This window comes from Oryctolagus cuniculus, chromosome 11 (genome assembly GCF_964237555.1).
Source record: "Oryctolagus cuniculus chromosome 11, mOryCun1.1, whole genome shotgun sequence".
NCBI classification, from domain to species: domain Eukaryota; kingdom Metazoa; phylum Chordata; class Mammalia; order Lagomorpha; family Leporidae; genus Oryctolagus; species Oryctolagus cuniculus.
This window is the reverse complement of record NC_091442.1, coordinates 102,957,342-102,974,355: the sequence shown is the minus strand read 5'-3', so window position 1 is coordinate 102,974,355 and position 17,014 is coordinate 102,957,342. Positions and strand designations below refer to the sequence as shown.

The 17,014-nt window shown below is 40.5% G+C and overlaps 1 long non-coding RNA gene across 1 annotated transcript in view; it reads right to left on the bottom strand.

The window, feature by feature from the left end:
• Positions 1–2,679: 2,679 nt before the first annotated feature.
• Positions 2,680–17,014, bottom strand: part of LOC127491179 (uncharacterized) — a 32,426-nt gene continuing 18,091 nt past the window's right edge. The window contains exon 5 of the long non-coding RNA XR_011380226.1: positions 2,680–9,610. This is a non-coding gene — a long non-coding RNA (uncharacterized lncRNA). The remainder of the gene's footprint in view (positions 9,611–17,014) is intronic.

The window sequence follows — 17,014 nt, the reverse complement described above, 5'->3', positions numbered from 1 at the left end:
TATGTATATATACATATATATATAAAAGGAAGATTTACATATATATATATAAAAAGAAGAAGTAATTGCTAAAACAAATAATCTGGTAGTAAGGGAAATTTTTATGATGGAGGAGAAAAGGGACATTTTGAACAATGTCCTTGAGTAGATGAGGGGACAGAATATAGGGCTGATTTTTGCTTGGAACATAGAAGGCACAGAATTGGAACAAATTCAGATACATTCATTAATAGAAGTTTGTGGAAAATTTTAATGAAGTTTTGTATTCTATCATTGAAACAGGTAGTGCAGTTGTTATCTTAAGAGTGAGAATCAGGTAAGAGGTATTGGGAATTTTAAGAGAAAAAACATATGAAGTAGTTTTATTTGAGGAGAGAATCATAAATGGAATAGAGAAATAGAATATGATTGCCAGGCAGCACTAATTGTAGCTAATAATCATATGTTTTAAGTGAGAGCAATCAACATAGTTGTTTTCTTTCCAGTCCGGATTCACTGTGCATGTGTGGTCATGCAGAGGGCTGAAAATTGGATTTAATGGGGTTTTATTGCTTATGCAAGTACAATAAAGAGGAAGGCAAGAGAATTTACAGTATAAGCTATGGGGTGATTGTGTCATTTGACCATGTATAATTTAACTGAGTGTATTAGCTTCCTATGACTGCTGTTACAAAACTCCATAAATTGGGTGACTTAAAACAACAGAAACTGCTGCTTCTCATCTGAAGCTAAAGGTCTGCAGGCAGGATGTTGGCAGGGTCATGTTCCCTGTAAAGCTTCGAGGAAAGGATCCTTTCTTGCCTTTTCCAGCTTCTAGTAGTGTAAAGTCTTGTGGTGACATAATTCTGATCTCCCCCTCTATCTTCACCTGGCTTTCTTCAGTGTGTGTTTCCAGATTTCCCCTTTATAGCGATGCCAGTCATACTGGATTAGGGTCCATTCTAATGACCTTGTATTAACTTGGTTATATCTACAAAATCCCTATATTTAAATAAAGGTACATTCACAGGCACCAGGAATAAGGATTCAGGCATATCTTTAGGGGGGCACATTTCAACTCATGTCTTATTCTGTGGTACTCTAACAAAATGCCTGAGGCTAGGAGACTTATAAAATAAAGGGGTATATTTGGCTCATGATTCTGTGGCAGGAGGACTCCCTTAGCTGAATCTCAACATGGCAGAAAAGCAGACATGGAAACAGTTGTGTGTAAAAGAGACTAAACACATTTTGTAACAACCTCTCCCAAGATAGCATCAATCCGTTCTTGAAGTGCAATCCCCATGACCTAATTATCTCCCACTAAATTTAACCTCATACGACCCTCCCCCACCCCCCCACCCCGCACCTCAACACTGTTAAATTGGGGACCAATCTTCCAGCACATGAACCTTTGGGAGACAAACCACATCCAAACCATAGCAACCCAACAACATAAATAGGGATCCTGGGTATGATGATATTTGTTCTTTTGTTTGCAGAGATGAAGGTGGTGAGACTGTGAGTTTGGAGGTAGGAAAAGTAGATTTTTGCCAAGGTCACGTATTAGAATGCTCACATTTGATTTTTGTTGATGGCTAGCACAGAGGCCTGCAGAAGATGGTCTTACCCCAAGCTCATGGACTTCTTTATGGCAATTACCAGTATTCAGAATGATCTTGTGTTACTGTTTAGTTGTTTATATGTTGTGTTGCATTCTAGAATATCCAATTTTTGGGCCCAGGTTTATTGGCTGTTTGCTCTTAGAGCACTGATGGCTTAAACTGAGCTTGGCATATAGCCCTCAATAAATATTTTGAATGATAAATACATAGAAATTCCATTTTTTCATACCTACTATGGGTTTTAAATCTTCTGAAGCCATTTATTCCTTCAGTTAAATTCCATTTCATTCCTATATTAAGCTTCTGTTGATCATGTTTTAGAATTCAGCATTTGAATATATACTATTGTCTCCCATTTTTAAACACTTCTTTAGACTTCATTTCTGTCCAAGTACTGCTAAAATCCTCAAAGGCAAACTTCTCACAATAATTATCTAAAATATTCAGTCTCTACTCCACATTTTCTTTATTCTCAATTCAACTCCAACCTAAAGTTTTCACTCCTACCACCACCCCCAACTGCCTTTGCTTTCATCAGTCTCCATGCTGTAAATCTAATGAAAACGTGCATTTTGTCATAATATTTTTAGAATTTTTGTAATTTTTAATACTCCTTGCTTTTGGCTTCCATGACTCTTAATATTATTGGTTTTCATCTTGCTTTGTTCTCTTTCTTTTCCATCTCAAATCTTTTCCTCTTTCTAGTCTGTGGGGAGCAACTAGGACTAGACTAAGTTACTGGAATTAAGACTTATTCTATGCATCTGCTCTCCTACAATATGGCGCTGGGAGAGGAGTAAACAGCTTCTACGCAGCTGCCTCTCGCCAACTTGAGTGATGACCTGCAGGAGCTGATCCTGCTCCTGATTGGAGGAGAGCAGCGTACTCGGCGTGTGGGTAGCAGAGTTGGGATTGGTGGAAGAGGACTATAAAGGAGGAGAGAGACAACATGCACCAGGAACACCTGAGGAACATCTGAGCAGCCCCGGAGAGAACCGGCCGGCGGTGTGCCACTCCCCCGCGGAAGTGGGGAAAGTGGCAGGGGGGCCCGCCCCTCCACGGAGGTGGAGGGACGGCAGCCAACCCGGGAAGAACCAGCAGCAAACCCGGGGAGGGCCGAGCAGACAAAAGAACAGCGCAGGGTCCTGTGTCGCTCCTCCATGAAGAGGGGGAGCGACACTAGTCAACTTTTAAATGATGGAATTTATTTCCTTTTCTTTCCTTAGGTAATGTGCCATTTCCTAAAGTTTTAAGTATCATTTATATTCTCAGCCTCCCAAAATATATGTGCAGCTCAAACTGTTATTCTGATAGTCTTCTTGCATCTTCTCTTGGATGTCTCACAAGCATCTTATACTCACCGTGTTCAAAATACAGCTCTTGGTTCCCTTCTCCTCCATCCCTTCCCCAGCTACAACCTGTCACTGTTGGTCTTTACCCTTTTAGTTAAGGACACTACCACCAGCCCAACCAAAAATCTGATTCTTGATCCTACAGGTTCCCCCGGCTCAGCCTCATACACATGCCATCCCTTCAGCTTGTCCTATTAAGTCTCTACATATGTATTTCTGTCATTAGTTTCTCTCCATTTTCAAACTCATGGATAGTCCAAGCAACATGTCTTAAACTTTAATAGCATCCTAGCCTCCAGCCTTTTCCCTTCCCCAAACTTTTTTTTGAAAGAGGAACCAATGTGATCTTAGGATTCAGGTATTGTACTCCTTTATTTAAAATACACTGTTGATTTTCAGTATACTGTCCTTAAAGCTCCACATCTCTAACATGGCACACGAGGTTCAGTGTGATCTGATACCTGTCTAACCTAGCTTGTTCTTATCTCTATTCCAGCCTTAAGGAAATGCACATCCGTTACTCCTTCTGTCTGGAAGGCTCTTCTCTTTGTCTATCTAAATGATTCTTGGTTTTCAGATCACAGATTAAATGACATTTAAGTGTTTCATTTTTATTGTAATTTATAGATAATACTCATTAAAACAGTTAGATGAAACTTTGTTTTATTTGATTCATTTATAACTACCAATTCTTTCATAACATAATTTTCCCTTTTTCAGTTGTTTTGACTCATTCCTCAGTTATCTGTGATATTTCCAAGAAAATTTTCAGGAAGAATATACAGATAGTCTATTTTCTAAGTATGTTTGAGACCTTGCCATCATGAAAAGTGATAGTTTAGCTGAATATTTTAGTTATCAGGTTACAATATTTTCTTCCCCCTCTTGAAGGAGATGCTTTGGCTGCCTACTTAACAGCCATTCCCCCTCTTTCTTATTAAGAAAACTCTGATTTTATTTGGTCAGCTCAATCTTCTCTATTCAGCCAAGCACTTTACCAAGCCACTTGTAGTCCCCTTAAAAGTGACTGGCGTAGGAAAAGGCATATGACACAATTCTAATCAGAGATATCTTTCTTTCTACCTGGTGTCATCATGTTTATGTGTACTGCCTGGAACTATAAGACTATCTCATAGAAAAGTGAATGGATGAGGAACTCAGGGTTTAGATGTTTCTGGGTTTCCCATGTGGATTCAGGGGCCCTAGCACTTGGACCATTCTCTGCTGCTTTCCCAGTCACATTAGCAAGGAGCTTGATTGGAGGTAGAGCAGCCAGGACTTGAACTGGCATCCATGTGGGATGCTGGCATTGCAGGCAGCAGCTTTACCCACTATACCGCAACATCAGCCCTCCAAATACTTAAACTTTTAAAAATTTCTCTGTAGCACATCCAGCCTCTACCACTCTTAGCATTTTCCCCTTAATTTACTGATTCAAGTCTCTCTAAATGTTTTTTTTTTCAAATATTTTAGTAATTCTTGCTTATTCTTCTGATATTTCTTCTGGTGACCTTGATTTAAACTTATTACCAATAAACACTATTAAGTAAATCATTGGGGTTGCTTAGTAATCCCTATATTAATTCTTATACTCTGCAAGCGAACAGTTTCGTGCCTTTTCTTCTTGCTATAATTGTAGCTCATTTATATCTGTCTTCAAGAAAAGACTGGTTGCTCATTTGCAAGAAGTGTGCTTGGCTGATAGCTTCCACCTATTAATGTCTTCAGCATTCAAGCTAACACTGTGGGCTTCTTTAGTGTCCTCCAACCGATGACTTACCAAATTTGTATGCATCCTATTTCCATCCAAAGTGTGACTCCGCTAATGGTCTGGACTTAACTCTCATGCTGGGCTGGCAGAGATTATCAGTATGTGATTGTAGAAGTCTACATCATGGTCTGATGGCTACCCTGACACATATCTTTTCCTTTTACAGTCATCCCTCAGTGGAATTATTAAGCTCCTTACAATGTCTTTGTGTCTGCTTATTGGAAAAGCTAACTTTCAACTCCTCCCCAATCTCATGGTCCAACAACATCTGTGCCTAATAGACATGGTCTCATGCAAATGGATTGTATAAGCTCTGCCATCTCATACCCAGTCCTGCTGGAATACCTCTCCTCCAAATCACTTAAGGATTTTTTTTTCCCGAACCTGTCCCTTCTGTTTCCTACATTGCCAACTTTTCTTTCTATAAGATTATTTTCCCTAGCATATAAACATTGTAAAATCGTAAAAACAAGTGAATGAAAAACTACCCTTGACCTTCTATTCCTTTTCAACTTCTGCTACATTTGCAGTCTCTCTTTTATCCCTTCCATTTGATCTTTTTATTTTATTTATTTATTTGACAGAGTTAGACAGTGAGAGAGACAGAGAAAAAGGTCTTCTTTCCTTTGGTTCACCCCCAAATAGCCACTGTGGCCGGAGCTACACTGATCCAAAGCCAGGAGCCAGGTGCTTCCTCCTGGTCTCCTATGCGGGTGCAGGCGGCCAAGCACTTGGGCCATCCTTCAGTGCCCTCCTGGGCCACAGCAGAGAGCTGGACTGGAAGAGGAGCAACCGGGACTAGAACCCGGCACCCATATAGGATGTTGGCGCAGCAGGCGAAGGATTAACCAAGTTTGCCACGGCACTGGCCCCTCCTTTTGATCTGAAAGCCCAACTGGATTTTTTTCCCTAACTGAAAAAGGCCTAATTGAAACTGCTCTTGTTCAAACTCTACTTTGCTTAAATACTCAGTCTCCATCTTACCTGGCCTCTTAGCCAGCAGTTGACAACAGCTGATCTTTTCTTCCTTTTGGTATGCTTACTTCATTGAATGTCAGAACCTATCTTTTGTATCTTTCTCCTACGAGCCTAATTGCCTCTCCTTATGCTCGTTTAAGGAATCTTCCATATATTCCTGTTCCTGGACTCAGTCTCTGGACTGAGTCTCTGTCCATATACTTAGACTGCCTCTTCTGGTTTCATGGATTTAAATACCATGATGCATTGATTGTTTCCAAATTCATATTTCTAGTCCTTAATTCTTTCATGAACTCTAAATACATATATTGAAATTCTACCTAGGCATTTCCCAGTTTATTCATCGTATCACTAGGCTTACCACACAGAATGGAGGGACATTGATTTTGATAATTAGATATGAGTATATTTCATCCATATTTTCTATTTTTAAGTGTAGAATTATGCATAATATTTGAAAAGTAATTTTGTGTAGTTTTTTCTATTTTTTTTTGAAAGATTTGCTTGAAAGGCAGAGTGAGAGAGGGAGAGACAGAGAGAGAAACATATCTTCCAGCCACTGATTCACTCTCCAAATGCCTGCAACAACCATGGCTAGGCTAGGCCAAAGCAGGAGCCAGGAACTCTATCAGGTAGTTTGTAGCAACTGCCAGGTAGATTGTAGGAACCCAAGTAATTGGACCGTTATCCACTACCTTCGCAGGCACATTAGCAGAAGCTGCATCAAAAGTACAGAGCAGCCAGGGCTTGAACCAAGCACTCCAATATGGGATGCAAGTGTCCCAAGCAGCAGCTTAACCAAGTACATACACCACAATGCCTGACCCAGTTTCCTCTATTTTTATTTAATTACCTTTCTTTTTCTTGTTTGATTTGCCCAAGAAAGGTTTGAGTTCAGTTTTTCCAAAAGATATTTGTCAGGAGTAGACCTTTAGTGAAGCAGTTCAGACAACAGTTGTGACATCTGCATCCTATATTGGGGTGCTTAGGTTTGAGTCCTGACTCTGCTCCTGGATTCTAGCTTCCTGCTAATGTGCACCCTGGAAGACAGCAGATGATAGCTCAAATACTTGGGTTTGTGCCACCCACATGGAGAGTTCCTGGATCCTGGGTTTATAGAGGCTTAGTCCTGGGCATTTAGTGAGAGAAACAGCAGGTGGGAATTCTTTCTCTCTCTCCCCCCCCCCCCCCCCACCGTGTATGTGTGTGGGTCTACCTTTCAAAGGAATAATAAAAATGTTTTTAAAAATAATTTGTCAAACACTTGAAATAATTCAGGATCTAGATTAGCTATTTTCAGATATGTAATTTAAGTAATTTAGTTTGGTGAAGAAACTTGAAAAGATGTTGATAAACTCTATGTGTCATCTGTTCTATAATTTTGCCAGCTTTCACTATGGTGCTTATTAGCATTTAGTTTCTGGAATCCATTTTTAAATGTTTGAAATGGAAACATCTGTGCATCTTCAGTATTCTGGCAACTCTTGTGTTCTCCATTTCTCAAACTTACTGACTGATGTCACCTGATTTTAATGTTTTATATGCACGGATATAATTCATTGGTGACCGAGAACATGAACCAGTTTGAAGGAACTGGGTATGTAATTTCTATGTTTCAGTTTTTTCACAATAGTTTTTATTTAACACACTTAGATTTGAGAACTATTATTAATGAATACAGCAATGTAGTAAGTAGTTATTAACAGTAATTTATTCCCTCAAGCAACAGGCCTTTCCATTCTGTTTCTAGATCCAGCCAAAAAAAATCCAAAATGATTAAATAATCATTTTTGTTTTAAACTCTATGGTATGACAATATTTTTTAGAAATATTGGTTACCCAAGTTTGGATTAATTTAATGGAAGATATTAAGCATGTTTACTTTTCTTTAAATATTATCCTGTTCTCCATGGTTAAAAATGAAAGCAATTATAAAGATAGACACTCCGATCAATAGAACAGAATTGAGAATCCAGAGATGAATTCACACTTACATGGTCAATTGATTTTCAGTAAAAATGCTAAAGAAATTCAATGGGAAAAGAATAGACTGTTCATAAATGATTTTGGGGGCCAGCGCCATGGCTCAATAGGCTAATCCTCTGCCTGCGGCGCCGGCACACCAGATTCTAGTCCCGGTGGGGGGGCTGGATTCTGTCCTGGTTGCCCCTCTTCCAGGCCAGCTTTCTGCTATGGCCCGGGAGTGCAGTGGAGGATGGCCCAAGTGCTTGGGCCCTGCACCCCATGGGAGACCAGGAGAAGCACCTGGCTCTTGGCTATGTATCGTTGCAGTGCGCCGGCTGCGGTGGCCATTGGAGGGTGAACCAAAGACAAAAGAAGACTTTTCTTTCTGTCTCTCACTGTCCACTCTGCCTATCAAAAAAAAAAAAAAAAGTTTTGAAATAACTGGATATCCACATGGAAATGAAATACAATCTCTTTCTCCACTTAATTCACCAAAATTAATTCAAAATGGATCTCACAGACCTAAATGTAAAGGCAAACACACACACACACATACATTCTCGAACAAAGCAGAGGAAGAAAATCTTTGTGACCTTGAGGTAAGACACAAAAAGTATCAACTATGAATGAAAAAATTAAAAATATACTTCAGAAAACTGAAGATCTTTTGGTTGTTAGAACCATTAAGAACACAAAAAGTCAAGTTACATTTTGGGAGACGATTCATGCCAAACATTTGTCTGACAAAGCACCTATATCTGGTTAAGAATTTTTCTAAGTCAATAATATAGATAATTCCATTTCAGAAACAGGCAAAAGATGATCAGCTCTATCAGTTATTAGGAAAATGCAAATTAAAACCACAATGAGATACTACTTCAAACCTGTTAGAATATCTTAAAAACACTGACACAACCATTGTTGATAATGTGAATTTGGGATGCTTGTATACTGCTGGTATGAATATAAAGTGGTACAGCCAATGGAAAACAGTTCAACAGTATCTTAAAAATGGAAGCACACCTATGTAACCCAGAAATTCCACTCCTAGATGATTACCTAAGAAAAATGAAAATAATGTATGTCTACACAAAGACTTGCACACTAATGTCCTTAGCAACACTATTCAAAATAACCAAACAGTAGGGACAACTCAAATAGACATCAATTGATGAATGTGAAAGCAAAATGTAACAAACATTTAGCATAATGTAACTCAGCAAATAGAATAAACTGATACTCAGAACAACATGGCTGAATGTCAAAATTTATGAGAAGGGAATGAAAGCAGACACAAAAGACACAGGAAATATGGATATGAAATTTCTGGAAAAGGCAAAAATAGAACAGCAGATCAATGCTTGTCTTGCAACTAGAGATGAGGGATTGCTTAACTTCAGAGAGAAAAAGAATTTTGGAGGGTGATTGGGTTCTAAAAGTTATTTCTGGTGATTGTACAAGTTTATATGTTTATTAAGACTCATACATCTTTACACAAAGTGGATGGGTTATACAGGATATAAATTATGCTTCAATAATAGTTTAAAGATGTATACATTAAAATTCAATGTGGTCCCTCACAAAAAGGATTGCTACTCAAGAAATAATTGTTTCTTATGGACATCGGTTTAAAATACCTAGCAATCTATTTTCTGTGAAACCTTATCTTTGTTCAGTACAGTTATACTATTTAAGAATGCATAATCCTTTTTTATAAGGATTTTATTTTAATTTATTTGCGAGGTAGATTTACAGACAGTGAGAGGGAGAAACAAAGAAAAGGTCTTCTGTCCGTTGGTTCACTCCTGATGGCCACCAGTGGTCGGAGCTGCACCGATCCGAAGCCAGGATCCAGGAGCTTCTTCCCAGTCTCCCATGTGGGTGCAGGGGTCCAAGGACTTGGGCCATTTTCTACTGCTTTCCCAGGCCACAGCAGAGAGCTGGATTGAAAGAGGAGCAGCCGGGACTAGAACCGGCCCCCATATTGGATGCCAGCACCACAGGTGGAGGATTAACCTGCACCATGGCACCGACCCCAAGAATGAATAATCTTATTGTAAATAATTTGATAACCATAATTCGCATAATAGACTATGAATATATGTGATTATTCATTTAATGTGATACCAAAGTTTCCAGCAAAATTCCATTAATTTGAAGTTTATTTATCCCTTAATTGCATATCTGTAAGAAATTCAGCAATATAAAAGCAATCCAAAATATATTTATGAGGCTGATTTTTATGATTACAATGTCTATACATTACATTTATAAGCATATCTTTGAGATAAGTGTTAACTCACTGTGACTAAATAGCACATCATTTGCCAAAATGATTAATTCATACAGGAGATGAAAGTGTGTAATAGAAACAACTGTATGCCAAACTGCTTATTAGTTTTCATCATGCTTGCCACCACTATCATTATTATCATCAACAACTAAAGGAAGAATGGAAGAATAAGGGTTTTATTTCTGATTCTGGATCAAAAGTTCTAATCACATGGCTTTAAGAGAAGTACAAAAGGATGACATTTCTGTTAGAAACAAGCACCTAGCCAACAATCAATAATGCATTTCACAAATGGTTTTCTGGAATAACATTTTATCATGAATGACTGTTGTTATTTAAGAAGAAATGTCACAGTCATTTAAGATTCAAATAATTTCCAGGATATTTTTCCATTAATATTGTCTTGAAAGAAGTCATGTGCCTCTTGGATCAAAATACAAAGCAAGGGGCTGACATTGTGACAGGGTTAAGCTGCCCCTTGCAATGCTGGCATCCTGTATCAAAGCACCTGTTGGAATTCTCCTGGCTGCTCTGTTTCCAATCCAGCTCCCTGCTACTGTTCTGGGAAAGCAGTGGATAATGGTTCAAGGACCTGGGTCCCTGACGCCCATGTGGGAAACCTGGATGGAGTTTTGGACTCCTGGCTTAGACCTGGCCTAGTCCCCAGTCATTGCAGTCACTTTGGGAGTGAACCAGCAGTTGAAAGATCTCTTTCTCTCTGTCATTCTGCCTTTCAAATAAATAAATCTTTTTTTCAATGTAAAGCAACATTAAAGAGGAAAACAGCAATAAATTTCTTTGGTCCTTTAATGATACTTTTGCTATGTGTTTATCCCAAAGTATTGGTGCTATGGACTGAGTTGTGTCGTTCCCCCTAAACTCTCAAGTTGAGTTGAAACTGTAATGCCCAGTGTGACAGTATATAGAAATAGGGCCTGAGGGGCCGGTGCCGTGGCTCACTTGGTTAATCCTCCAACTGTGGCACCGGCATCCCATATGGGCACTGGGTTCTAGTCCTGGTTGCTCCTCTTCCAGTCCAGCTCTCTGCTCTGGCCTGGGAAGGCAGTGGAGGATGGCTCAGGTGCTTGGACACCTGCCTGCACATGGGAGACCAGGAGGAAGCACCTGGCTCCTGGGTTCAGATCAGCGTAGCTTCGGCCATAGCGGCCATTTGGGGGGTGAACCAATGGAAGGAAGACCTTTCTCTCTGTCTCTCTCTCACTGTCTAACTCTGTCAAATAAAAAAAAAATTAATTTCGAAAAAAAAAGAGACAGGACCTGAACGGAGGTACTTAGAATTAACAGGTGGTAAGCTTGGAGCCCTGATCTGATTGGATTAGTGTCCTCATAAGAAGAAACACCAGAGGCCGGCACCGTGGCTCAATAGGCTAATCCTCCACCTAGCGGCGCTGGCACACTGGGTTCTAGTCCCGGTCTGGGCACCGGATTCTGTCCCGGTTGCCCCTCTTCCAGGCCAGCTCTCTGCTGTGGCCCAGGAATGCATTGGAGGATGTCCCAAGTGCTTGGGCCCTGCACCCCATGGGAGACCAGGAGAAGCACCTGGCTCCTGGCTCCTGCCTTCGGATAGGCACTGTGCACCGGCCGCAGCGCGGCTGCCATGGTGGACATTGGAGGGTGAACGAACGGCAAAAGGAAGACCTCTCTCTCTCTCTCTCTCACTGTCCACTCTGCCTGTTAAAAAAAAAAAAAAAGAAGTAGAAGAAGAAACACCAGAGAGCTTTCTCTTTTGCTGTCTCCTGCGCATATTAAGAAAGATCCACACAGCAACAGAGCAGCTGCCTACAAGCCAGAAGGAAGATCTTCACCAGGAACAAAATAGTTAGCACCTGCATCTTAGGACTTCGATCCTCCAAAACCGTAAGAAAATAAATTTCTGTTGTTTAAGCAATAGAGTATATGGTATTCTGGCCTCAACTAATATGTAATAAATAGAGCTCAGTAAATAGAATTTAATGAACTAAAATGTACTATACATTTAACCCTTAAGAATATATTAATTATATATAATCATAACATATGTGATTATGTTTGTATTTAGTAAACTTTTTTCATTGAAAACACTACTTAGTTGAAAACCATGATCGTTAGCAGGTCAAAATTTCTGCTCCCAAAGAAAGTATATGAAAGCAGGTGATTTTTAAATCATTTTATTTATTGGAGAGAGTTACAGAGACAGGTAGAGATGAGAGAGAGAGAGAGAGAGAGAGAGAGGTAGTCCATCCACTTGTTTACTCCCTAAATGGCTACAACTGCCAGAGCTGAGCCGATCTGAAGCCAGAAGCTTCATCTGGGTCTCCCATGTGGGTGCAGGGGCCCAAGGAGTTGGGCCATCCTCTGCTACTTTCCCAGGTGCATTAGCAGGGAGCTGGATCAGAAGTGGAGCCATCGGGACTCAAAGCGGCACCCATATGGGATGCCAGCGTTGCAGGCCTGGGCTTTAACATGTGCCACAATGCCAGCCCCTGAAAATTACAATTTCTATGACATGAAATGATTTTTTCACAGTGATTTTAAGGTGCAAGTATGCATGTCAGCATTCAGGTATGAAAAACATGTAACTTCTTTTTTCTCTGTCTAGTGCTTAGCTCAATTTCTACTTCAAGATTTCATTCTGCCAGAGAAGCAGATATTTAGATCACTGAATCAGGGCTTCTAAACCCTCTCTGCACTTGATGGACAAGCACCTTGTTGGCTTGTGGCCAAATGCTAGGATACAAGACGGCCGGGCCATCTGACCCCTAATATTTTCTGTTTCCTTCGACATTTGTATTATAGGCATCAGCCCTGTTAGTCACTGGTTGTTTATTGAGAAATTCCTATTTGAATGCCCATCCTTACTTTGTGTAGCACTATGGGGCAAGATAGTTATTTGATGCACCCACATGAGTATGATGGGGAGAGGTATGATGGGGAGAGGGACAAGTAATTTTATGAGGGGTCTAAAACTCCACTTCCCTAACCTTAGACAAAAGATATAATCATTCCTTCTCTAGGGTCTTACTCTCTCCTTAAGATAAGGCAACAGGTCTGATCTGCTCCTGGGGGTCCACAGACCTGAGAATTTTTCCTTTAGCTTGATCTAAGTAATCAGATGCTCATCTTTGATATAAGCACTTTTAAAATGTGGTTCATGCCTCATTAACTTAACACCCATCATCAACATTTTTTAAAAATTGATACAGAATAGAGCAGGAACAGTACATTGCTTATAGAAAGGATACGTGCTGTTTCTTGGCTTCTTCAAGTTTTGTTTTACTTATGTACAAATAGACACATACATAAGCACTGAAGGGTTATTAGAGTGAAATATAAAAATATATGTAGCACTTAGTTTATTTATTTATTAGAGAGATGGAGTTCCCATCCTCTGATTTTCTTCATAAGTGCCTTCAGTAGCTAAGACTGGGCTGGAACCAAAGCTGGGAGCCAGGAACTCAAGCCAGTCCTCTCACTTCGTTGACAGGAATATGATTACTTCAGCTATCCCTGCTGCCTCCCAGAGTCTGAATTGACAGGAAACTGCAGTCAAGAACCAGAACTGGGAATTGAACGCAGATATTCCAGTGTGGAATGTGGGCAACTTAATTGCTAAGCTAAATGCATTTACCTAAAATGTTCTTAATTGTGGGTCACAGTCACAAGTTAGAAAGCCATTACTGGCCGGTGCCGCGGCTCACTAGGCTAATCTTCCACCTTGCGGCACCAGCACACCGGGTTCTAGTCCTGGTCGGGGCGCCGGATTCTGTCCCGGTTGCCCCTCTTCCAGGCCAGCTCTCTGCTGTGGCCCGGGAATGCAGTGGAGGATGTCCCAAGTGCTTGGGCCCTGCACCCCATGGGAGACCAGGAGAAGCACCTGGCTCCTGCCATCAGATCAGCGCGGTGCACCGGCCGCAGCATGCCGGCCGTGGCGGCCATTGGAGGGTGAACCAACGGCAAAGGAAGACCTTTCTCTCTGTCTCTCTCTCTCTTACTGTCCACTCTGCCTGTCAAAAAAAAAAAAAAAAAAAAAAAAAAAAGGAAAGCCATAACTATATATTGCAGATTTCCATCTCCCAAAAAGGGGTAAAGCAACCAAAACTAAACTTGCTGAGCATTTTCATGAAGGGAAAAACCCCACGTTTCCTAGCATCTTAGAAGGAGAAGGTCAGAGATGTATAATTGGAGCCCAAGTTTCAGTAGTTTACAGTGTGGATCTGATGAGAACTGGCCAATATTCAATAGAATAGATCAAGAATGGTGGAAACAATTAAATCAGATTCTTGAAGTAAATCTTAATAAACAGCTATTTGATAAGTTAGCTGTTTGCTTAGCTAAGAAATCTATTGTCTTGCTAAAGAATAATTTTTTAAAAGGGAAAACCATGATTCTCCAGCATTTATAAAATGAACACTTGTGTTTTTTTTTTTTTTTTTTTTAACAGGCAGAGTGGACAGTGAGAGAGAGAGACAGAGAGAAAGGTCTTCCTTTGCCGTTGGTTCACCCTCCAATGGCCCCCGCGGCCGGCACGCTGCGGCCGGCACACCGCGCTGATCCGATGGCAGGAGCCAGGAGCCAGGTGCTTTTCCTGGTCTCCCATGGGGTGCAGGGCCCAAGCACCTGGGCCATCCTCCACTGCACTCCCTGGACACAGCAGAGAGCTGGCCTGGAAGAGGGGCAACCAGGACAGAATCTGGCGCCCCGACCGGGACTAGAACCCGGTGTGCCGGCGCCGCAAGGCGGAGGATTAGCCTAGTGAGCCGCGGCGCCGGCCTAAAATGAACACTTGTAAAGATGTTATTTATCCCATTATTAATGAGGAGCTCAGAAAGATGTTGAATGGTTCAAAGGAAATCCAAAGCAAAAAGTTATGGATAAGAATTTTTGAAATGAATGTGCAGATGGAGGCTATAACTGGCTCTTTTCATGGTGAAAAAGTGAAGTCAATTAAACCTTCACTGAGCATTTGATTTGCACAAACATACGCATGAATTATTTCTCATTGCTGTGAGTCATTTACAATTTACAGAATTATTCAATAGCTAAGAGGCAAGGAATGGCACAAAACTTCTGCACAATTGGTCAGATATCCCAGAAGGCTGTGCTCTAAGCAAGGCATAGTTTACTATTAAAGCACATTTGATTCTCCCCTGCAGTCCTGAGAAGGGAATGTTTCCCAGATGAGGAAACTATTTGTCTAGATAAATTTATTTTAAGGAAGTTGCTGAAGGATATAGCGAAATAATTTAGTAATTCATAGACATCTTCCTGGCAAAGAATTTCCTGGAGTAAATGTGAAGGTCATGTTGACACTGATGAGCTCGTTCTCAGCCTGATAGTTAAGGTAGAAGGGTACAAGTACTCTCAATGCTCATGCATTTATTTTCCTGTAACTTTTCTTTTTCTGTCTACCCAACCCAGAAATGTTTTTCTAACCCAGGGATGGGTGGAAGTAAAGAATTCTAGTGTCTTCAATCCCCTACCCCTCCATTTTTGAAATACTTTGTTCTTCTCCCAAAGACCTAGGATTTTCGAAGCCAGAAGCCAGTAAGAGTTTTCCTGGTTAGTTACAAAATACCTTCTTTGAGCAGGGGATACCTGATTTTGGGGGAGGGGAGAAAGGAGATTGCTGATGATGAGGACTGATAGTGAGGATTGATGCTGGTGGTTGGGAATGGGAGAAGATGCTTCTTCTTCTTCTTTTTTTTTTTTTTTTTTTTTTTTTTTTTTTTTTTTTTACAGGCAGAGTGGACAGTGAGAGAGAGAGAGACAGAAAGGTCTTCCTTTTGCCATTGGTTCACCCTCCAATGGCCACTGTGGCCAGCGCACCGCGCTGATCCGATGGCAGGAGCCAGGTACTTCTCCTGGTCTCCCATGGGGTGCAGGGCCCAAGCACTTGGGCCATCATCCACTGCACTCCCTGGCCACAGCAGAGAGCTGGCCTGGAAGAGGGGCAACCGGGACAGAATCCAGCGCCCCAACCGGGACTAGAACCCGGTGTGCCGGCGCCGCTAGGCGGAGGATTAGCCTAGTGAGCCATGGCGCCGGCCTTGAAGATGCTTTTTCAAATAGTTTTACCTTGCCACATTTTTACAAACACAATATATCTAGAGAAGAAAGTTACCTGGTAGAGTGATTGCTTTATGTGGAAGGTGTTTTTAATGTGCTGGTCTACTTCATATTGTTAAATGCAGCTCAGCAAATCCCTACATGCTCTAGCAGTTTGGATCTTTCAGGATTATCTTTCCTTATCCTTCTTTCACTCCCAGCAGTCACTGGGATTAATTATTTACAAGATTATACTTGTGTATCTCTATAGGAAGTGCAGTTCTTATTTAAAGTTTACAATTAATATCAAGTTACCTATGATTCTGGAGTAGAGATATGGATAACATTAGAAAAAAATGATACTTCAAAAACTACTTGTTTGGATTTATCAAGTATTTAAGAAACATCTTCTAAGAACATTATCTTCTTTAGTCTCATTCAGTCTGGCTCGAAACATCAAACTTAGATTGGAACATGTCCCTCAAAATGCATGTTGTGGTTCCCATGAATTTAACTTTTGGAGATAGGGTATTTTAAAAAAAAAACACTGAAACCTTTTATTTAAGGTATACAAACTTCATGCATTTCATAAATACAAATTTAGGAATATAGTGATTGTTCCTACCTTATCCAACCCAATTGCATTCCCACTGTTCTTCTTCCTCTCTCTCCTTTCCCCATTCTTATTTTTACTAAGATCTATTTTCAATTGACTATATACCATAAGATTAACCCTATACTAAGTAGAGTTCAACAAATACTATTTAAAAAAAAAAAAACCTTTTTCAACAATCAAGACAAGGGCTGTTCAAAGTCAATGCATCTTAAAGTGTCAATTTCACTTCTATAGGTTACTGTTTAGGTACTCTAGCAGTTACCACAGATCAGGGAGGACATATGGTTTTTGTCCTTTTGGAACTGGCTTTTTTCACTAAGTATAATGTTTTCCAGTTGCATTCATTGTTGCAAATGACTGGATTTCTTTTTGTTTTTTACTACTGTGTAG